Source organism: Perna viridis, chromosome 12, assembly GCF_037379345.1.
Source record: "Perna viridis isolate PV_CMFRI_1.1 ecotype Kerala chromosome 12, ASM3737934v1, whole genome shotgun sequence".
Classification (NCBI taxonomy): domain Eukaryota; kingdom Metazoa; phylum Mollusca; class Bivalvia; order Mytilida; family Mytilidae; genus Perna; species Perna viridis.
The window spans coordinates 105486-130471 of NC_142456.1; the positions used below are offsets into that span (position 1 = coordinate 105486).

The window sequence follows — 24986 nt, forward strand, 5'->3', positions numbered from 1 at the left end:
TGTTTCTTTGCCTAATCTTCTGTTTTAGTGAATAAAGATAATACTGTACATGTATAGTCAAAATTTTAAACTAAGCGTACTTAATTACTCATGAGAAAGTTCACAGGTAACGGCCAAGGACAGGCTTGGTGTACCATAGTTGCTGTTTACATAAGATAAGATGTTATTGTAAGCAAGGAAGAAAAAGAAGTCGAGACACTTTCAAATTGGAAAGTCATTAATAAATTCTCACTCGAATATGGGGCCGTAAAGCATTGATAATTTCAATTGATTGATTGTTGGGGTTTACCGTCCAAGCAGCAATATTTCAGCTATATTCAGACGATGAACATGAAATGGATGATAAAATGAACATGAAATGATAATGAAATAAAAAAAAAGGATGGGACACAAGGATAATAGGGTCGACAAATTTGGATTGCCACTAGATAAAAGGAGGGATTGGTAAGGTCGGGCAATTTAGCCTCCTGTGCCGGAGCGCAAAGGTTCCTATCGAATACCACAGCATCTTTCCCAACACGGTGCACCTCTATGGTTTGCGGTCAGGTTTTCCGTATTATGGTCTGACAACCCCAGCATGTAACACGCCAGGGGTACCCATTCCACCACCTGGGGCACCCATCCCAGTTGCTCTGTGGGCAGAGCGCCTAGCCTCCCGTCTAAGTTTCTGAGCACTATTTAGTCGCCTTTTACGACAAGCACAGCGCTGCTGCAGGCCTATTCGTTTAACACCCGGACCTGCACGGGTCGTTACCTTTAGGGTCTTGGTATGATGTACAAATGATCTGATCGTACAAGTTCATCCTTTTTCATATCAAACATCATCAACTGATCCACCTTCTTTATAGTTCACATAAGTATCCTTACCAGGTGATGTTTCAAAAAGTACGAAAACTTTACCTATAAATTTCATTTGTTTATTCGGCGAAAGAAAATCAGCATTCTTGGTGTTTCTCGGTTTTTTTTTTTTTTTTTTTTTTTGGGGGGGGGGTATTTTTTTTTTGCTAAATGATTTTACCAGCCATTGGAAATTAGTTGCCACATCATCATTGGTAACATTCAGAACCAAATTTGTAATATTAAATTTGTTTGGGTTTAAAACTACTTCTTCAAAATTTTCCATACTTAAATCTTTTATAATGTCATGTTTAGTTTTCTCAGAATCCGTTAAATTATGTGCTATCACTGGCAAATTGTGACCAACATGAGTCTGTAACTCATAGTCTTCCGTAAGATGGCCTGAATGCGTCCCTTTTCTTTCTGTTTCTACTACAATAAAAAATAGTCCATAAAATATCAATAGAAGTACAAAATGTGATGATCTTTGAAAGGTCTTAGGTACTGTTTTGTTGGAATTATTGTTTCCTCTTGGAGTCTTCATTAATTGTTTTCTATATGCAATTGTAAATCAAATAACTAGACATACAGTACGGTGTCTAAGTATATCACACATGTTCATGCTTCTGTACATGTACATGTACATGCTTATTTTCAACAAAAACGACATAACCCGGTTAGTTATCTGTATAACTTAACAATATACATGTACATTTAGAATAACTCATTGTTTGTTTAGACATTCTTTAATAGACCTTACCCTACTGGTGCACCTGGTCCATGTTCCCAGTTTTAGTGGAATCCGAGTTGCTCATTTGCTTTTGTTATTTTGTATGTATGATTTTAATTACCTTATGTTCTTTCTTGTGTATGTCTATTTCCCATGTCTGGTCTTTGTTCCTGGATTATATTCTTATGATTACCCCTTAATCTTCGTTCCCTTGATTACTCTTTAGTTTGTGTTGTACAAGTATATGTATATAATTTTTGGATAGTTTAGAATATTGGTCAGCATTGTTATAAAAGAATCTCCTATAAAATCATGTCAAATCATTTAAAAAGTAATCAATGAAACCAAGATTCTAACTCCCCGTGCAGGTCCGGGTGTTAAAAAAATAGGCCTGCAGCAGCGATTGATTGATTAATTGATTGTTGGGGTTTAACGTCCGAGCAGCAATATTTCAGCTATATTCAGACGATGAACATGAAACGGATGATAAAATGAACATGAAATGATGATGAAATAAAAAACGGGATGGGACAAAAGGACAGTAGGGTCGACAAATTTTGATTGCCACAAGCAAAAGGGAGGGATGGGTAAGGTCGGGCAATTCAGCCTCCTCCGGCGGAGCGCAAAGGTTCCTACTCCTATCGAATACCACAGCAGGGTTCTTTAACGTGCGAGAAACGTGGCATCTTTCCCAACACTGTGCACCACTATGGTTTGCGGTCAGGTTTTCCGTATTATAGCCTGACAACCACAGCATGTAACATGCCAGGGGTACCCCATTCCACCACCTGGGGCACACATCTCAGTTGCTCTGTGGGCAGAGCGCCTAGCCCCCGGCTAGGTTTCTGAGCACTATTTAGTCGCCTTTTACGACAAGCTTAGCGCTGCTGCAGGCCTATTTTTTGACACCCAGACCTGCACGGGGCTGCAGAGCGATAATCTTGTCGTAAAAGGCGACTAAATAGTGCTAAGAACCCTGGCCGGGGGTTAGGGCGCTCTGCCCACAGAGCAACTGGGATGTGTGCCCCAGGTGGTGGAATTGGATACCCCTGGTGTGTTACATGGTGGGGTTGTCAGGCTATAATACGGAACACCTCATCGCAAACCATAGTGGCGCACCGTGTTGGGAAAGATGCCACGTTCCTCACACGTTAAAGAACCCTACTGTGGTATTCTCCCGGAGTAGGAACCATAGGGCTCCGCCACAGGAGGCTAAATTGCCCGACCCTACCCACCTCTCCTTATTTCCAGTGGCAATCAAAATTTGTCGACCCTACTGTCCTTGTGTCCCATACCTTTTTCATTTCATCATATCATTTTATCATCAATTTCATGTTCATCGTCTGAATATAGCTGAAATATCGCTGCTCAGACGTTAAACCCGAACAAACAAACAAACAAACAAGATTCTAACGGAAATCATAAGAATGTAATTCAGAGATAAAGACCAGACGTGGAAAACAGACATACACACCAAAGAACATCAAATAACCAAAATAATACATACAAAGTAACAAAAGTAAATGAGCAACTCAGACTCCACTTATAAATGTAATGTGGGAGCATGGGCAAAGTGCACCGGTAGGGTAAGTGTCCTCTATTTTTTTCTAGAAACACCCACCGAGTTGCTTATAAAAAGTCACGTCCAGGGTAGACGATAGAGTTTGTTTGTTTGTTTGTTGGGGTTTAACGTCCGAGCAGCAATATTTCAGCTATATTCAGACGATGAAAATGAAATTAATAAAATGAACATGAAATGATGATGAAATGAAAAATTGATGGGACACAAGGACAATGGTGTCGACAAATTTTGATTGCCACTGGAAATAGGGAGAGGTGGGTAGGGTCGGGCAATTCAGCCTCCTCTGGCGGAGCCCTATGGTTCCTACTCTGGGAGAATACCATAGTAGGGTCCTTTAACGTGCGAGGAACGTGGCGTCTTTCGCAAAATGGTACAGCACTATGGTTTGCGGTCAGGTTTTCCGTATTATATCCTGACAACCCCAGCATGTAACACGCCAGGGTTACCCCATTCAACCACCTGGAGCACCCATCCCAGTTGCTCTGTGGGCAAAGCGCCTAGCCCCGGCTAGGTTTCTGAGCACTATTTACTCGCCTTTTACGACAAGCTTAGCGCTGCTGCAGGCCTATTCTTTTAACACCCGGACCTGCACGGGGCACTCTTGCCATAAACCTTGACACTTATTTAGTTTCTTGAGCAATGAACGGACCATCATCTGATCGTACAAACATTTGCAACGTATTTTTTTCTCCATTTTTACACCTTGCAAACTTACATAGCAGATAGACCTCAGTGTCCTGAGACATCTTGAGATGTCTTTAGACACGTTAAAATTAAATATCTTGAAACACGTCTAAAGGTACGTCTTATAGACATGTCTTCAAGACATCTTAAAACATGATTAAATGCCTTGAAATCATGTTTTAAGACATCCTGAGACATGAACTTCATGTCTTAAGGCATCTGCAGATCACATTCACTTGTCTTTTAAGACATATTGAAACACAATAGTGAACAAAATTTTATATTTGGAAAAAGTACGGATACATGTACAAGCACATTACTTAAATAAATTTTAGACACTGTATCTATAAGCAAGTCAGCTATTAAAGGATACATGTACATATTGCATTATTCAAAAGTGGATCCTGAAAATTTCGAAAGATTTTTTGGAGACAATCAGTTCAAGACTATTATCTGAAATTAATAGCATTGAAACCTATGATTTTTCAACACTGTATACTTCTATTCCCCATACTCAGTTTAAATCCCGACTTAGAAACATTTTACATCGTTGTTTCTTCCAAAAAAAATTGTACACCTAGATACAAATATATAGTTCTTGTTGGTGGAGATTCGTCGTACTTTGTAAGAAATAATTACAAATCATCTTCCAAATATACAGAGGAAGATGTTTACAATACGGATTTTTAATCGACAACATATTTGTCCAGTGTGGTGGACGTGTTTTTTTAACAAACGGTCGGCGTTCCAATGGGAACAAATTGTGCTCCTTTACTTGCTGACCTATTCATTTACTCTTATGAGGCTGACTTTATAGTGATCTGATTATAGATACATCGCATTTTCCCCAAAGAATTGAATTAAGGATACAACAGACACAGTGAATTCAGCCTCTTATCTTGACCTACACTTAGAAATCGATGGTAAAGGAAAACTATTGCCTAAACTTTACGACAAACGTGATGACTTTTCATTCAGCATTGTTAACTGTTCTTTCATCTTTGGCAATATCCCTTCAGCACTTGCCAATGGAGTGTTCATATCACAACTCATATGTTATGCCAGAGATTCCTTGTATCGCGCTAGAACTCTAACAAATAGGCTTCTAGAACAGGGTTATGTTGCTACAAGATTGAAGTCATCAATACAGAAGTTTTATCTCGTGGATCGTTATGGTGTATCCATCTGCACCATCAAAAAATGATTTATTCAACAAGTCATGGTTTTCATTTTCTCGTTTGTCATCCCCTGACGTGACTTTTTATGAGCAACTCGGCGGGTGTTTCTAGAAAAGCAGAGGACGCTTACGCTACCGGTGCACCTGGTCTATGCTCCCAGTTTTTAGTGGAGTCCAACTCGCTCATTTGCTTTTGTTACTTTGTATGTATGATTTTAGTTACTTTATGTTCTTTGTTGTATATGTCTGTTTTCCATGTCTGGTCTTTGTCCCTGGATTACATTCTTTTGATTACCGCTATAACCTTGGTTCCCTTGATTACTCATTCAAAAGTTGTATTTTTCAATAGATGGTCACTGTTGCTACTGGCTTTATACATATATGCTTCAGGTTGTCAAGGAGAGCTAAGCATACATATGAATTTTTTATATTTTACCTTATAAAAGAAAGCATGGGAGATTACATGAGTATACATGTAACACCGTATTTGATGCATTACTTACTTATTAATTAATTTTTTTTTTTTAAATTTATTATTTTAACCAAAGCTTGGCCAATTTTACTGAAGACACTCAATCCACTCTAAACCAAGTAAAAATGTTGCATCTGAAATTATCTGTAGTAAAAGGCAAAATTCGGCAATATAATTTGTTTGTTTGTGTCTAGTACCATTCATTTATAACCAACCATATTTGCAATTCGTATATCACAATTGTTATCTGCTTTTATCTGTCAGTATAGATACATTAATATAATATCATATAATAATGTCGAATCTGTCTTTATTTACAATTACATCAAACAAAAATCAACATAAGATCTGCAAGTTTTAGCAAGATAAAATGTTCTGTGGGATACATATTGAAATGTCTCAAATGACTAAACGGTTGGGAATATGGAAACAATATTCAAACTTTACAGCTGTCATTCAATATGATATCAGACAAGAAACTAAAAATCATTGAGATGGAATTCATTTCATTGGCCACCTCGCGCCCCCTCACTCCCTGGGTAATTAATTATGTATGAAATGGATTTTGGAACAGTTTACCAATTCAAGTTTTTCTGTTTATAATGCAGCGCTCATATTTAATAGAAACATTTACCAGTTGAAGAAGAAGTATGAAATCATATATTCCAATCACAAGTTTCTCACTGACAAAAAAGGGATTTGACCTTGGTGTCAAAGTTCAATGTCATAGGCCACTATCCATGATTCGTGACACACATTCTTTAGGTGATCTACCCCAAGCCAAATATCAGAAGCCCATATTAAAAGACAAACAAGTTACAGTCTGGACACAAGTTTGTCACTGAAAAAAGAACAAAACTTTTACCTTGAGGTCAATGTGTAAAGTCATAGGCCACTATCCATGGTGGTGCATGACACACATGCTTTAGGTGATCTACCCACATGCCAAATAGTTCGGGAGAACGACCTCCATAGCTATCCTCATTAAATTTCCTAATTAATGTCATTATATAGTATACTATAAACAGGTAAGTATAAAAAAAAGGGTGTATTATGACACAAGTTATCTTCTTTGTTGTCTATATTGCTTTTAATATTACATTTTCATTATCGTTAATTGTTTTTTTTTAAATTATTTTTGCAAATTAATTGTAATTTCATTGTTTTTGTGTAATGATATCAAAATGAATGGGCACTTTGAATAGATTCTAAATTTTGATTTAATTTTCTCCTTGCAATGTTCAATTGATTGTGTAATTTGAATAGATGTCTCACGGATTGGACAGATGGTTGAAACAGTGCCCATGCAATTTGACATTATTACAAAAAGACAATGAAAATACAATCAATTTACAAAAATAATTAAAAAAAAAAACAATAAACGATAATGAAAATGTAACAATAAAAAAAAACAATATAACAAAGAAAGATAATTCTTGTCATAATACACCCCCTTTTTTATACTTACCTTTTTATAGTATACTATATAAGTACACTAATAAGGACACTTAATGAGGATATGGAGGTCGTTTTCCCCCTCCCAAATTTTAAGACCCCCCCCTTCCTACATCAAAAGGTCCCCATGTTCCCTTTATCGCAACTTGGTTACCCTATATTTAAAAATCAAAATATTTAAAAAAGTGCTTGTCACATTTCACTGAAACTTTGCAAATGCATTCAGTATGTGTATAGGAAGATACTTGTATAGTTATTTATTTTTTCTAAGACAGAAAGTGACCCTTTAGGTTACAGACCACCAATTCAACCAATGAGCATTTGGAACGTACGCAAAAATAGTCCTACGCAGAAATTACCCCTGTTCCTCATAGTGCTGTGAAAAAAAAGTTCTTATCTCATTTAAAAAAATTAAACAGTTTCTGAAAGGAAAAACATTTCTGTACATTTTATAGGTGCATTTTGCTTCTTGTGATGTGAAGCCTAATTTCCATAATGATTTCTAAATATACCCCTATCTTGTGAAAACACTGGGATTTCCCATGCTATTTATAGACACTTCACTTCTGGTGACCAGTACGGCACTGCAAGTCTGCTAACCCCACATGCCATTCTGAGGATTGTGAGCTGACATATGTAGAATCATGCTGATATATAGTCCTCTGCAGGTTAAAGTTAAGGTAAAGTCCAGAGAAGCCATTGAATATTGTGAAATTAGCATAGAAGCCTATGGGAAGTGGACTTAGTGGTTTTTAGCCTTAATGTGCACGGACAAATTGTGTTGTGAACGAGTTGTGAATTGCAGACCTTCTTGCCGAAGAAAATGACCAACAATTAGTCAGATAAGTATTTTCCTTGTTTTATTTGTTAACCGACGAATTTGAGACTGCACTTTGTAACGACAGATCGCATGAAACCCAAAAAACGCCACGCTTTTTTTTGTACTCAGTAACATTCGCTTTATTATAAGTACTTATACATTACACCTTTGTGGATTTTCAGAAATTGGAAAGTATGCTTGTTCTCTGCTGATACATGTATATATGCTTTGAAAACGCATTACACTAGAAATTCTACTTGTCCCACTTTATGATATTTAAAAGTTGGTGCTTTGTACTTTATCTTTATATTGTGTAGTTGGAATAAAATCTTTCAAACAGACATGATAGAGGAATTCTTCCTGACTTTTCAAGCTCTATAAAGATTCACCTACAATGTTTCCCTGCTTGCGTCTATAGTAATAGACAGAGAGAACAGAAAAGTACATGCATTTCCTCTAAGTGTTAACCTTTAGCGTAGGGGCATTTTGCATACACTTCCTTTCAGGAAAAGATCTTCATTTCTGTGGAAGTCAACTGTGGTTGACAGGCCTAAAATCAGAGACGTTGCAATGGGAGCCAATGGAACAGAAAGTTGAATCGATTATTACACAGTATATTTTAAGATACCTCCATAATACAAGCATTTCAGACATTTTGATGTTTGGAGATGTGTTTACACATAATTACTACCATGATTACTGTTTTATAGCCTGAAAAGCTTATGTCCTTTCTTTGTCATGTATCAAACCAGTTTCAACAAAGATTCGAAATACATTTGTTGTATATGGCAAATGTTAAAGTTGTTTATTACAGGAGATTTTTGTGCCACATACACAATTTCTCACATATAAAACTTACGGACATTTATTTTCTATTAATTTTATATTTATGCTAGGAGGTCGATAAAAACCAAATAAATGTGCCTTTATTATTCTATAATTTTCTAGTATAATAATCTATTTCATATATATTGACATATGCCACTCTGATTAAAAAAAAATAAACGTCTAGTGTAACGTTTTAAAATTACTAAGTTAAAAAAATTCGGTTATCTTTTTTTCAGCTAGGTTAACGTTCTCTTGTAAAAAACCAACTACTGAATTATTTATATAGATTTTATTATCATATGCTTCATTTATCTTCATTTTTTTGTTCTCATAAATGTTCTTTATTTATCCTAAATTACAATTTTAATCATTTTATTACTAATAAATTAAAAAAAAAGTTTTTCTTCAATTTATTTATTTATATATTTATTTATCTATGTTACTATGATACAGAAAATAGGAAAAATAATTATAATTATGATTTAGAGCCCACCAAATGTAGCCGTTCTTACGAGACCCGAAATGGGTAGTCAAAGACGATTTTCAAAAACCCTTAGTAGCTACACTTTAAATTTGCAATTTAAGGGAGGTAACTCAATCTTATTTAATGTCTAGTTCTAGTATGAGTATATTGTTACTCTGTTGAAATTGTGTGACCTTAACAATGCTAGACATAAACTTGTTTTCCCTTGACAGAAAATGCTGAACACTCTTGACACACTCTTAACACTACTGAATCGATGTTGAGTGAAGCTACAGAATTTACTGTAATTGCTCATGATAACTCTTAACGACAGATACTGAATTTGCACTGACCTTCCACTGAAGAAACACTAAAACGCTTAAAACTACTGAATTAAATTTGTTAAGAGTTTTCAGTTGGTATTAAGTAGGAAATGGCCGATTCAGTAACATTTTCGGATACAAGTGCTTGAGTGTTTTTCTTTACAGCGTGATGTTGTCTAGTGACTGGGAACTGGTAAAATAACTAATTGACCAGCTATGCTTATAAAACAAGGTTACACCGACTTGTATTTATTCAAAGCACTTAAGCATACAGGTTTTACCTATCTAATTACAGACAATTGTACTTACATCTTCTAGGACAGATCAGGTCCTTAAATCATCTTCAAAATAGTGTGTGCTAATCGCACACGTGTGTAGGAGAATACGTACACTGACTAAAGATTTGCTCTAACCTATTTCAATAGCAGCATGCGGCACACCATTTACACTATTGTCTTATAATTTCAATGGAGATGCCATCATCAATATACCATCGATGTTGGTTAATTAAAAGACAAGGAACAGTAAAATGGGATGAATTAATTGTAAATCAAATATGCATGACAAATTAAGAAGACTAGTAGTACATGTACATGTATAATGCATGTGTATTATACAATGTACATGTATCCTTCTTCGGTCATTTTTTAAAATTTTAACATAATGATGTAATAATATATATCCTCTATTGTCTAATAGTGCTAGAATATCAGAAATTTAATTTCATGGTCTATTTATTTTTTATTCAATATTTGATATTTACGAGAAAATTGTTTTTAAATATATAATTTAAAATAGTTTAGAAACATTTTCAAATTCGTTTTTAAACGTTTTTAAAAAATAATACATAAAAATGTTTTTCTTACATTTCTACAATCATTTATTGAACATTTTTTTTGTAGAAATTTAGAAAACAATATTGAAACCATATCTGGAAATGGTTTAACCTGTTTCAAAGGAATGTAATGAAAACATTATCAAAAAATATTTATTCGTAACTTATAAGAAACATTTTTATAACATATCCAAATAATGTTTAAAAAATAGATCCAAAAACATTACAGTGTCATGTTATTTAAACAATTCAAAAACATGACAATAAACAGTTCTGAAAACCGTTTTCCAACTTTAACGGTAAAATGTTAAAAAACGTTATCAAAACATTTTGAAAAAAAATCTTTTAAAAACGATTTTAAAATGTTTTGTTCAAAATGTTTTAGCAAACTACTTATAAACCCTAAATAAAATATTTCGTAAAAGTTTCTTGCTACCTGGGAACCTAGATATGTTCATACACAAACATATGATATACCTACATATACCCTTCCCCAGTTTGGTAGAAATATTTGTCTACCAAGTTCAACACCTACCCCTACATGTAACCCTGATCCTTACCTTAAACCATTACTCTTACCCTAATCCAAACCCTTTCCATGGATCCAACGCTAATCATATTTTCACTATCATCCCATCATTCTCCAAAATGTGAGGCTATACCGAATTAGATTGAATGATTTGACACTGAAATTGTTATAGGTGACTTCTCGACGGATCAGACGCGGAACAGGTCTCTACGATTATAGAGCACCTAAACGTACACCTGTTTATAAAACGACGTTCGTGGTGTCTATGATTATGTTCTATTTATCCCTATTTCGCCCTTTTGTTTATTTCGATTTTCTTTTCATTTTTTCGTGGCCTACTCACTTTGGATTTCCTGAACGTGTTTTTCACTCTAGACGTATCTGAGTAAAACAGACATATACTTAAAGCGACGAACTGATTAAGCCAAAGGGCAATTAATTTCAGGTCAGAATAAAAATGTACCCAAGACCCTTAAATAGCGCTTCTTTGGAACTGATTTACGGGGAATAAAAATATAGATCTATTAATTTATAAATCTCTTCATCTCAGAAACTATAACACAATTCATTAAAATCTCAACTAAAAAGGTTAAAGTCTTGCACACCTAGGTTTGCACTTAATTTCTTTGAATAAACTCTTAATCTTAACCTGAACTCTAATCATAATCTTATCGTTAGCATACATAAGATAAAATATTAAGAAACCGCTGAAATATTTCTAATAAACTTTGGCCTACGTCAGACAAAATAGAAATAAATTACAAACCGATACTTGGATATCGTGTAGAATATAAGTAATGTCAATTTTTAAGAGTTATCTGTATCGAAACATGAAAACTTTGGAATTATTGACAAATAGATTAATAAAATGAATCATATACTTGTCACAATGTGTTTGGAAGTGAACCAAATGCAGGTTTAAGGGATTATTTTATTTAGGCATTACAACACAGCTTGAAGAATAACGGAAAACGATCTATGATTTGTTTTAATCTTAAGGAATAATTCTGTGACCATCTATGGTGACTTTTGACACAAACAAATATTGTCTCATGCGAAGTGGCGATTTAGTTATGGATGCATGTGGGAGGGTTAAGGTGTGAGTTAAGGAAGAGTAGTTCCAGCTAAACTGACTATATTCCAAAATGTTAACACGCAGACTAAATACCCTCCTATTACTGTTTTATTTGGTATATTTTTCTTGAAACAATAGTTACCGGAACAAATCGGCATGTTTTCTCAATCATTTGGCTTCAAAAATAATAGCACATAGTTATTCAAAATAACTACTTGTAAACATTTGAATTTGATCAAGAGTTCATATTTTGTTTCGCCTTTTTTTTTTAAGACAAGCTGTATAAAACTAGTTGTCGTGTCCACTTCATGAACATTATTAGAAGTAGTCAGAATTTGCCAAAAACAAGGTGCGTACTGAAACTTAACATTCAAGTAAAACTTAATATGGGAAGTGAGTGAATATATGTCCACACGTTTGTTTTCAAAACTGTAAAATAATTATCACGCCATTGTTGATATCAGAAGACATATAATGCAATGTTGGTTTACAACAACAGCCACATAGTCTTTTTCGATGTATACATCACGCACGTATTGGGACTAGCCATACAAAACCCAATTTAACATCGAAAACATTATGATAGCAGAGTAAAAGAACAATTAAGATTAGACTGACATTCAAATCGTGATTTTAGAGAGTAAAGCAAACAAAGCCACAACTAGAACGAGAAACATGATATTCGTAATCAAGGGATGTAAACACTACAAACCTCACCAATAAAACAAATTAACTTCAAAATAGACTTGAAAATAAATGAGTAAACCGGTTCGTAGGTAAACGTAATCAAGGGAATTAACAGAATGCATTCCAGGGACAAAGACAAGACATGGAAAACAGACATACACAACAAAGAATATAAAGTAACTAAAATCACATATACAAAGTAACAAAAGCAAATGAGTGACTCGGACTCAACAAAAAACTGGGATCATGAACCAGGTGCACCGGTAGGGTAAGCGTCCTCTGCTTTTATAGAAACACCCGCCGAGTTGCTTATAAAATGTCAAGTCCCGGGTAGGAAAACGAGGAAAGGAAAACTATGACCCGTTGAATAAACCAGTTTTCATGGTGCAGATGGATACAGAATAACGATCCACGAGTTCATGATGACGACCATAAAACTTCTCTAGTGATGACTTCAATCTCGTAGCAACATATCCCCGTTCCAGAAGCGTATTTGTTAGAGTTCTAGCGCGATACAAAAACGTCTGCGTAGCTTCGGCAAGCTCTGGCATAACGTATGAGTAGTGATATGAACACTCCATACGCAGGTGCTGAAGGGATGTTGCCACAGATGAAAGGAAATTTGACAATTCTGAATGAAAAGTCATCACGTTTGTCGTAAAGTTTGGTCAATAGTTTTTCTTAACCATCGATTTCTAAGTGTAGGTAAAGATATGTAGTTTACCTTTCAGTGTCTGTAGTATCCTTTATCTCCAGTTCGTTGGGGTAGATGCGGTGTATCAAATCCTCTAAATTAGGATTGTTTAAAGATAATTCGTCATCTATATAGCGGAAACTGAGATTAAAGAATCTAGCTAAACAATATTCTTTCTTTCGGATCAGATCAGCTATAAAGTCAGCCTCATAAGAATGAAGGAATGGGTCAGCAAGTAAAGGAGCACAATCTGTTCCCATTGGAATGTGCATTAAAGCATCGCTTTTTCCAACTTAAATTTAAGGTAATCTTAGCTATAAGCATCAGTCATTAAAATTATAATTTCATCTTCGCGCGATAAAATAAAATTAATATTTCATATATCGATGGTAATTTTTTGCACGTCTTAGACATTTTTATGTAAAGAACATATTTTTGTTTATCTCTTAACGATTATTTTGTTCTTGAAATAAATGTGTGCGAAATCCGTTTAATCATATCGTAATAACTTGTCTATATAATTCCCGTACTACATAAGAATAAAGATTCGATATTGTGATAAAGCAGCACTAACGGTTACGCCACGATAACAGATATATCAAAAGTTCGAACATTAGTTATTAAAAAAGGTATTGCATGATAAAACTAAAACACATTTATTTAAATTAAGATGCATTTGCTACGTTTAAAACATTTTTCAAGTTCTGGTATTGACACTACTATGGGTCTAGAGAAGTGGAAGTACCCTTTTGGTTCTACAGCAATATATTTGAATGTAAGAGCATAAGCTTATTTTAAAAAAAACACGGTCTTTTATTAAGACGTTTGAAATATTTCAAAGGTAAAATTTTAATAATTGTTGTATTAATTGGTGCAAATATCATATTACTAAAAGCACCACCATGCGGTCCAATTATAATTCTCGCTTTCTCGAAGATTTTCCTGTCTTTTTTCCAGTTATTGATAGGAAAAAAGACTTTAACATTTGGCCACAATCTTGCTATTGTTGACAAAACGTCTTCCTCATTTCTGACTTTTTATGAGCAACTCGGCGGGTGTTTCTAGAAAACAGAGGACGCTTACCCTACCGGTGCACCTGGTCCATGCTCCCAGTTTTTAGTGGAGTCCGAGTTGCTCATTTACTTTTGTTACTTTGTATGTATGATTTTAGTTACTTTATGTTCTTTGTTGTGTATGTCTGTTTTCCATGTCTGGTCTTTGTCCCTGGATTGCGTTTTTTGATTACCGCTATAACCTTGGTTCTCTTGATTACTCATTAAAACTGATCTTTGGGTTCCTTGTGTTCTAGCAATATAAAGTATATCTATTCCGACTTTTGTTTGTGATCCTAATGATGTCATTGAATTTGGTGGAACTTCTCCCAGCTTTAAGTCACTCACTTCAAAATAAGGTACACAAATTGAGGAAAATGATGTAGTCGTAGTAAGTACATGAAACCTGTCAATGTCTAAGTCACACATTTCTCTTACTTATTTTCCCATAAGTTTATTTATTATAACAATAAAAATCCAACCATACTGCGTAAGCCACTTACAATATAACATCACACGTGATAAACTGTCGAAAACTATATGTTGAAAAACATGACTATAAATTTGAACTAGACTAAAAGCCATGACATTGTATATTTTTGGCGATTTTGACAGCTTTGTTTCATTTTCATCTTTACGTCAGTACCACTTATTGAAGGTAAAGGGTTGTGATTTGTTGAAGACTATCCAGATGGATTAAGAATAGTTGCATTTGCTACACAGACTATCTTGAAAGCTGAAGGTGTTGTCCACGTCATGTTATCATAAACTATCTTGTGATCATTAAAACGTTGGATGTAAGTTTCTGTTGTTAAATCTTCTTTAATTATGTATCTTGCATTGTAGGTGATGTCCATAAGGATTATCCTGAGAAATACAGTAAATGGGATAGACAACAGAATTAACACTAAGAAGCACAATTTACAAGATGCTTTCGTTGCCATAGAAATCGTTTTAAATCTATACGTATAGAAGACATGCGTTGAAAATAAAATTTTATGCATCAACAACAAATAATGATGTATCTATAAAAATTATTCTGAAATTCAATCTTTCTTGCAGAAATTATAGAATAACATTTTTCAAACCTACCAATCGCAAATTAAACCATTAGATTACCTTCTGAATCTTAGTTCCCTTGATTGTTTTTTTTTTAAAAATACTCTTGCGAGGCAAAACTGAAACCAAAATCTCCAATAGAAAAAAGATTTCAAATCATTTGACAGTTTATGCGTTCCTTATTGCTACACTGCATTGATATTATATTAGGTTAGAGTTCGGCTGTCATTGCAAATAAAAGGAACAAAAAATACCATCAAACTGTTAATATTAGAACACGTAAAACTTATCAACTATAAAATGAAATTCAAATCGGTCAGGTTGAATTACAATTTGACCCTTCTTTTGCATCTATTTCGACAAAAGGGCTATAATTAGAATAAGAAATATTTTTTATTTCACTGAATAATTTCAAATCCATAGGATTTACCAACATGTCCCTCATATTGGCAGCTATATTTAAAGATACGATAAAAACAAACAAAATCAAAAGAACATGCATATTAAATAAAGAGATAATTTGACCCTGTGTCCTGTTTGATATAGTTGGAAAACGGGAAAAACATTGTACTGGTAAAGTCAACATTCAATATTATTTTACCTTAAAAAAGGAAGGCATTTTAGGGGTAAAAAGACGACAAAATATCAGATTTGTTCTAAATATGACAAAATTTATTTAAATACTACAATTGAGCCATCTTAAACTCTGGGACCAAAAAAAATCCAACCTATACTAAGTGTATTATAAAACCGCTTGTCAACTAACTTGAAGGTGGCTATCTTAAAAAATAAAACTTGTATGTTAAGAGGCATCTAGAGGTATACTAGTGATAGGCAATTATAGATGTAAAAAGTAACAGATCAGAAACTTTGATATTGTCGTGGAACAAAACATACATAGGTTTAAAGTCTTCAGATAGCTCCTATGGGCTCAATTTCTTTAAACTATATTAAAGTTAGATAACATTCCAAAACAAAACTGACAATTGTTTTTTTTTAACAACTGAATAAATATTTGCCAAAAATTGCTTGTTACAATATCAACAATTATTCTAGCCCTTCAAGGTGTTTCTTGTGTATTCCACATACTTACCAGAACATTAGTCACCGTAGTATAAAATAAAAGTCCAAATCACATACATTCCTAATACTTTTCTTAAAAAAACAAAATTTATTAAACGATCCTTCTTCTTTTCTAATTCTTCTTTTTAAATTAAGAATTGTATTCACATTCTTTTTCTTTTGTTCGGATATACAATACGATTTAATTACAGGTTACAGGCTATGACAGGCAGAATGTTAAAAAAACAATGATACATGTAAACAATGATTGTTTTTTTAAATGATGACTGACTGGGCCGTGATCGACGAAAGTTGGAATATGAACAATGATCGAGACATTGTGGGGTTATGATCAAGACGAGCTCTATATAATTGGAAATTCAATGTAAATTTTGAAATCAAGAGTTTTTTTCCTAATCTGAGTTGCTTATCAACATCAGTCGCACAGTTTTTTTTATTAATCGCGGACTTCCTGTTCTAAATTACGTCACACAGAATAGACAAATTTAATGACAGGAACTGTCCAGGGGTATGGCAGTTTAAAACAGCTTTTCGTATTTTCTTTGTCACGACCAGGACAGTTCCTGTCAGGATCTGTCAGGGAATAGGGCAAAATGTGTCTTGGCCCAGGACAGCCTCTGTCAGAACCTGTCAGGATCTGTCAGGATGTCTGTTCTAACTACTGTCGTATAACAGTTTTCCTGACAGATTCTGACAGAATTTAAGAGAGGTTAGAAGTGATCGCATCTGTATGGATATTTTTTTCCTTAGTTTTAATTATAACTACTGTAGGTTTTTATATTGTGACTATACCATTAATATTTTTTTAGGAAACCAAAGAACGAAAATGTACACTGCTTCAGATGCATGTAGATAAATATGTGAATTGACAAAACCTATCTTTGAAATAAAGAACTTTCGAGTTATGTTACCTCTCTTATTCGGAGAAGCATTGCGTATATTAGCCGATAGAAAAGTTCAGCGCCCTTACTTCCGGTTTATAGTTGTCAACGTAAACAATGTCAATGTCTCGCGTAAGCTTTGCTGGAAATTTTAGTCGGATGCTAGTATCCGAACTGAAATCGTATTTAATGGACAGAGGTATTTCATGTTCATTGTACAGAAGGTCGGGTTTGGTTCGTTTGGGTGAAACAGCTATGGAATTAGACTTGGAAGTGATAACAACAGCAGACAATTATCACGATATGGACATGACACGACGAACAGTTCAGGTGAATGGGGTCATAAGTGGTTTTATCTAACATAAACGATGTCCAAAACTGGTCCACTGATTTCAGAACACTTCTAATGATAGAGCCTTATGATGTTCTGATTTATTTGATGAAGAATAGTAACTGAAGTGAAGATAGGTTGGCATCTCTGAAAGATGATATTGGTTACAAACTGCATTTGGCTAACCATGTACAGAATGTAGAAATCACACAGATATTTAACACATAATTTATGTATGTGAAGTCCAGCTGCATACCAGAAACAAGGCAGTCAGAAAAGCCATACACAACCTGGGTACTGGTCAAGTCTGATTGGAGGCTGTAAATGTGTTGTGTAAGTTCTGTATTATAATTCATGTACATTAGACCTTTTTGCAATGGAAAGGACCACCAAAAAGGAATGAAATCATCATAGACCAGTTTCTAGCCCCTTGTTCTCAAACATAACAAAAACTGCCAGTTTTAATACAGGCACGCCTTGCATAATTTCTTAGTGTATACGGTGGCAGACTTAAACGGGCCAAATCAGGAGCCCCATTTTTTTCAAGAAAACTACATCATATAGTACATTGCTAAAAATAAATTCACTTGAGAAATTAATTAGCTAAACTGCTGGGTATTACATAAAAATGTATTTGAAAAAAATTACTTCCATGACAGTGGCCTTATTGCTCCTTCAGATCCACTTATACTAATGATACATACATGTACATGTAAAAGTATGTATACATTTTAGGATATTTTATATATGGACATAAATTGTATTTGTATTGTTTTTTTTTTTCTCATGTAAGCACTGTACCGCCCTTCGCCTTTCGCTGGAGATTTTTTCAAGCAGAAACAAAGCCAGATATACTGAAGTTGGAACTGATATCCCATGTATTTGAAATTAGCCAAGAAAATTTGTCAAAACCATCAACTGTAAATCATATCGATGTTAGAACTGTTCCTACAGCTACCATGCCAGTTGAACCTAACGTTATCAACCTTCAGTTAGAGCAGTTTTTACCAATCATTAAATAAAGAAACGCATCTACAATATTTGTAAAAGTAATCAGTCTGTTTTTTTACATACTCTCTCTGATTCCAGTGATGAAAGTGAAAACGAAAGAAGAAGAAATTCCACTGACTATCAAACAGCTTGCAGAGAAAATCAAAATAATAATGTTGAATTTTTAGACTTACTCCTGTCCTATCACAATTCAAATGTCATTACAAAATTAAAGAAAGAACAAGAGGGCCAGCAAACAATACTGACTGGCTTCTATATAGAACGGGAAGAATAACAGCTTCATTGTTTGCATCTGTTATGCATTTCAAATTTGGTGATAATTTGGATAACTATATTGCCAAGCAGATTTTGAACCCTGAAAATACACCTATCAAATCTACATCTATGGAGTATGGAGTAACTCGTAAACCCATAGTAAGACAATTATATTTCAAGAAATACAAAACAGAGCATAAATGTGCTAAACTCTCATTGTGTGGATCGTTTGTTAATTCAAATAAACCAATTCTTAGAGCCTTTTGTAAATGTATAATTGAAATTAAGTGCTCATACTTGTATAGCGATCTGACTCCAGAAGAAACTTGCAGCCAAAGTCACAATAAATATCATCTTTATTTTGATGAAAATCATACAATTAAGTTAAAAAAATGTATCTTCCTGGTATGTGCAAATTCAAGAACAGATGGGTGTGTGTCAAGTGAACTGGTGTGATTTTATATTCTATACAAAGAAGTCATGGATTTCCGACAGAATTTATTTTGACCCAGAATTCTTTCAACAGATAGTAAACAAATTTGATAAGTTCTTTCATGAGTACATTCACAATATGTTAACAAATAAATATGAATGTGAGCATTTAATTTGAAATAAAGTTATCAGAGCAGGAATGTGACACTTACATGTACATTTTTACTGGATCTACATGCATCTTCATACAGTATGCTATACTAATTATATGTTTTATTCCTTTCTTGAGTTTCTTGAAAAAGTCAATTTGAAGCCATATTAGCTTTTTCTTGAAATTCAATTATCAATGGCAAAAGGATGGAACTAAAACATGTCTCTACCTGCATTAACATTAATATGCAAATTTTATAGTTTAAAAACTATAGTGGGAGTAACATAAAGTACACCTTAGTTGCGTAAAAACCACAGCACGCACAATTGATGAAAATGTGTAACTCTTTACGATGTTCAAATAATAATGATAAAAAACCTGAAAAAACATACAAATACACAAGGTTAGATGTACATGTAGCATAACTTCACAAGTGGTTTGTCAAGGTTGCCAAAAAAAAACCAGCTCCTTTTACCATTTGATTGGCCAGTGGTTTATATTTTAAATGAAACACACTTGATAACATTTGAAATTTCTTCAATCCCGGTATTGCCCTTCCTACATGAGTTCTATGACAAGCAATATTTTAGTATGTTTTACTTCTGCTGATGTAAGTTGACGACCTTAACCCCATTTACAGTTCCTTGTAAAAAGAGGAAAACCAGAGTTCGCCTGTCTAATAAAAGATCTCTTACGGTAAAACCTCTGCCATAATTTCATCTCCTGGACGAATGATATCAAGAAAGCCACTATTTTCCGTAATAAATCTATCTGATATATTTTGCCCCACAGGTCAGAAATAAAATTGAATGCACCTAACGGAGTTGTACTTACTAAAACTTTAAATGTGTTGTAATAAAAATTGGGTGAAGCATGTTTTAATGATAACATTTTTTTTCTTTTTGAATTTATAGAAAGTAATTCCTTATCATGTTCCTCTTAATCTCAATGATTCTAAGATTTAGATTTTTAATTTCAAAAATAACTACACACCTTACTAGTGCATTAATGTTACAAATAAAATGAGTACAAGGTATTCCCTTGTCAGAAGTAACCACTATTCTATATCTTAAGACATGTAAGATTGAGGTTTTCAGATACAGGTATACCTCTGTTCACAACACGTGTACAGCATGTATCAAAACTGACAATTAAGTACAAATGCATATTTAACTTCATTTAATGTTATATAATAGACCTGTGCAGGTCCGGGTATCAAAAGAATAGGCCTGCAGCAGCGCTAAGCTTGTCGTAAAAGGCGATTAAATAGTGCTCAGAACCATAGCCGGGGGCTAAGGCGCTCTGCCCCCACAGCAACTGGGTTGTGTGTCCCTGATGGTGGAATGGGGTACCCCTGGCGTGTTATATGCTGGGGTTATCAGGCTAAAATTCGGAAAACCTGACCACAAACCATAGTGGTGCACCGTGTTGGGAAAGATGCCACGTTTCTCGCACGTTAAAAAACCCTACTGTGGTATTCGATAGGAGTAGGAACCATAGGGCGCCGCCACAGGAGGCTAAATTGCCCGACCCTACCCACCTCTCTCTATTTCCAGTGGCAATAAAAAGTTCTCGACCCCATTATCCTTGTGTCCCATCCCATTTTTCATTTTATCATCCACTTCATATTCATCACCTGAATATAGTTGAAATATTGCTGCTCCGGCTTTAAACCCCAACAAACAAAAAAAAACTGCTAACTCTCTGAAGAAGGAATTTCACTGCAATGATAAAAAGTATCCATGTTTATTTTCTCCTGTACTTGTTCACACACAGTTGTGGATTTCTTTAGACACTTAGGCTGAGCTCTGGACAATACCAACTTCCTAATGCTTCTATCAGATCGTACATTCTCGTGTTGTTTTTTATTATTGTAGGCAAAAAGTTCTGGGTAAGGATGCTCTTGTGTTGGTCTGCCTTCAACGAAATGTTTGGAACACAAACGATGTGACTTTTTGGGCTGATAGTTTTGACGCCTAACAAATTCCAACAACTTTTTCCTCAATTTAGGTGCCTTGATCTGGGTGGGGAAGGGAAAAAACTCCAACACCCGCCATGTAACCATATTTTCCTGTGTTTCTATTATCAGAATTACACCCCTCTGCTGCACACCAGTACGCTTTTGAACTTTGAACTTGTCTGTTGTCATTTTCCATCGTCCTCATTAATAAACCGGAAGTTGTTATGCTGAACTTTTTTTTTATAAAATCACGTGACTTTAGTCAATTCTAAAACCGAAAATTTCCAGTATAGACGTAACTCGAAACTTCCCTATTTCGTTTAGTTTATTGCTCTGTCTAGAAAATATAAAGAACTCTACAAATTTCTTATCTCATGTTAAACTTGTTGTATGTGAATGCAACTTTTGCATTAAAATATTCATAACTTAGATTGTTTTGAAAAAAATGTTGTTGAAAAACATTATAATAACATTATTGTGAATAATTGTTAAAAACAATATTATAACGATTCTGCAATCACACATTTTTACGTTTTAAATACATTTGTAAAAGATGTTTTCAGTCTTTTAAAAATGTATGTCCTCTTAAAAACAGGAAGTGGGCACCTGTGGAACCAAACTTCTTACATGTGTTCTATAATTAAAATTTTATAATGTTGAAAAATAGAGGTAGATCCAGGAGGGGCCCAGGGTCTCCCTCATGTTTGAAAAAAAAATAATTTTATTTTATAGAAAATTAATGATACTACCAATAGTGAGCCCCTTCAAAGGCCATGTTTCAGAGGACGCTTACCCTACCTGTGCACCTGGTCCATGTTTCCAGTTTTTAGTGGAGTCCGAGTTGCTCATTTACTTTTGTTACTTTGTATGTATGATTTTAGGTACTTTATGTTCTTTGTTGGGTATGTCTGTTTTCCATGTCTGGTCTTTGTTCCTGGATTTGATTCTTTTGATTACCGCTACAAACTTTGTTCCCTTGATTACTCTTTCACACCACTGGGTCGATACCTCTGCTGGTGGATTTTGCCCCCGAGGGTATCATCAACCCAGTAATACATTTTGTTAAAATTAATGGTTTTTACAAGAGGAATGAAAGAAAAACTGGCTCGGACGTCGCCCAGTATAAAAAAGGTCCGAACCTGACAGAAGATCAGACACTCTGTTGTCTTGTAAGTATGTGGTGTCCCCGGATGGGAATCTTAGCACACTCACATCTGGTATGGAAAGTGCCCTGATCAATTCAACTAAAAGTACCCATTCACATGTTCATTATGCAGACCATCTATTCCAGTACAAACATTATCACTATTGTAAAATTATCAAACGATATTCCATCACTTTAAACGATATACTTGACTACAACGATGACAAACCACATTGTACCATATCAAAATGTGGTATTAAAAATTGCAAAACATGCATTATTCTTATAACGGACCCTTACTTCTCCAGTTCCCTTACAAACAAAACCTTCCATACAAGAAGTCACGACGACTTAAGTTGCAAATCAACAAACTTAATATATGGATTAGAATGCAACTTATGTGGTTTAATATATGTCGGAGAAACGCAAGGACGATTAAATAAAAGAATGTGCGGTCATCGTTCGTGAATTAACATCACCAAATTCCCGACAATTTATCAACATTTTATCAACTCTACTACACTCCCTTCACAAAACAAGTCTTGACACTCCTGTTTCTGACCCCACCTAATCATTATACAGACTTGTTGCCATCATTTTGGATATTGGTTTCCACAGACTCTTTAAACCAGTTTGTATGAAAAGTCAAGATGAAGAAAAACGATCATTTCTTCCTCTACCGTTTGTCAACAAAGGTATAGATGCAATTAATTTGACTAACACCTTCCACCACAAAAACATTACCAACAAAATTCCCCCATATTTCAAAGACAAATCCATACCAATTATTTCATATTCCTATACTTCACCCATCGCATCCACAATTTTCAATCATAAAAGGCTTTTGCAGAACCTCGAGATTGAGGCTAGACCACCTGACTATTCTTGCAAAACCTCTCCATTCAAATATGGTCCTTCTGGTCACGTCGTTACGGGAGATTTAACCATTATCGAAAACGAATCTCTGCGTAATATCCTTTTTAAAGGTCCCAAGTACCGTACTCCATAAATTGGAATTATAATTTTAAAGTTCTTATGGATGCCGTCGAGGACTATGCAAGAAAATGGATAAAACGAGAACAAGAAGACATTGATTCTCTGTCAGAGTGGTTAAAGGCCGTGGGGTCTTTAATTTTGAAACGAATGAAAGTTTTAAGTAGGTCAATGAGTGCCAAGGCTACATCAGTTTTCAAAGACCCCGATGTAGCAAAACATTGTCTACTATACATGACAAATATGTTGTCGTACCAGCATACAAAGCCCAAAACAACATTGTTTTTGTCTGCAAAACGTTTTATATCAAATGTTTTAGGTATTATCAGAGGTAGACGTAGAAAATAATAGCAGTGATAAGACCTACACTGCTACCACGCTCTCCAAAGAAGAGATTGTGGAAAACCATAAGTCTGTGCTATCCTCTTTTGGTCTCTCTACCAAGGAAGATGATTGTGATTTACGGTCTATGCACTTGATTTTCTAAACTTCACAAGAATCCATACAAACAACGTTTCGTAGCTGGATCTGCAAAATGTACCACAAAACCTCTTTCAAAACTTTTAACTTTTATACTCAGAACTGTCAAAGAGGGTCTGCAGTCCTACCACAAAACTTGTTACTCCCGTAGTGGTTTTAATTCAATATGGATCCTGAAAAATTCGAAAGATCTTTTGGAGACAATCAGTTCAAGACTATTATCTGGACATAATATCATTTAAACCTATGACTTTTCAACACTGCGTACTTCTATTCCACATACTCAGTTAAAATTCCGACTTAAAAACATTATACATCGTTGTTTTTCCAAAACAGATGGTACACCTAGATACAAACATATAGTTCTTGGTAGAGATTCCTCCTACTTTATAAGAAATAATTCCAAATCATCTTCCAAATATACAGAGGAAGATGTTTACTAAATGCTGGAATTTTTAATCGACAAAATATTTGTCCAGTGTGGTGGACGTGTTTTTCAACAAACGGTCGACATTCCAATGGGAACAAATTGTGCTCCTTTACTTATTGGCCTATTCCTTCACTCTTATGAGGCTGACTTTATAGCTGATCTGATCACAGAGAAAGAATATCGTTTGGCTAGATACTTCAATCTCAGTTTCCGCTATATGGATGACGTATTATCTTTAAACAATCCTAATTTCGGGATTTGATACATCGCATCTACCCAAAAGAACTTAAGATAAAGGATACTACAGACTCTGTGAAGTCAGCTTCATATCTTGACCTACACTTAGAAATCGATGGTCAAGGAAAACTATTGACCAAACTTTACAACAAACGTGATGACTTTTCATTCAGAATTGTCAACTTTCCTTTCATCTGTGGCAACATCCCTTCGGCTCCTGCGTATGGAGTGTTCATATCACAACTCATACGTTATGCCAGAGCTTGCCGAAACTACGCATACTTTTTATATCGCGC

General features: G+C 34.7%; 2 pseudogenes; one reads left to right on the forward strand and one right to left on the reverse strand.

The window, feature by feature from the left end:
• The first annotated feature begins 16647 nt into the window (after positions 1 to 16647).
• Positions 16648 to 19559, forward strand: LOC148600663 (uncharacterized; annotated as a pseudogene).
• Positions 19560 to 20004: 445 nt separating this feature from the next.
• On the reverse strand, positions 20005 to 21602 carry LOC148600664 (uncharacterized; annotated as a pseudogene).
• Between the last annotated feature and the right edge of the window lie 3384 nt (positions 21603 to 24986).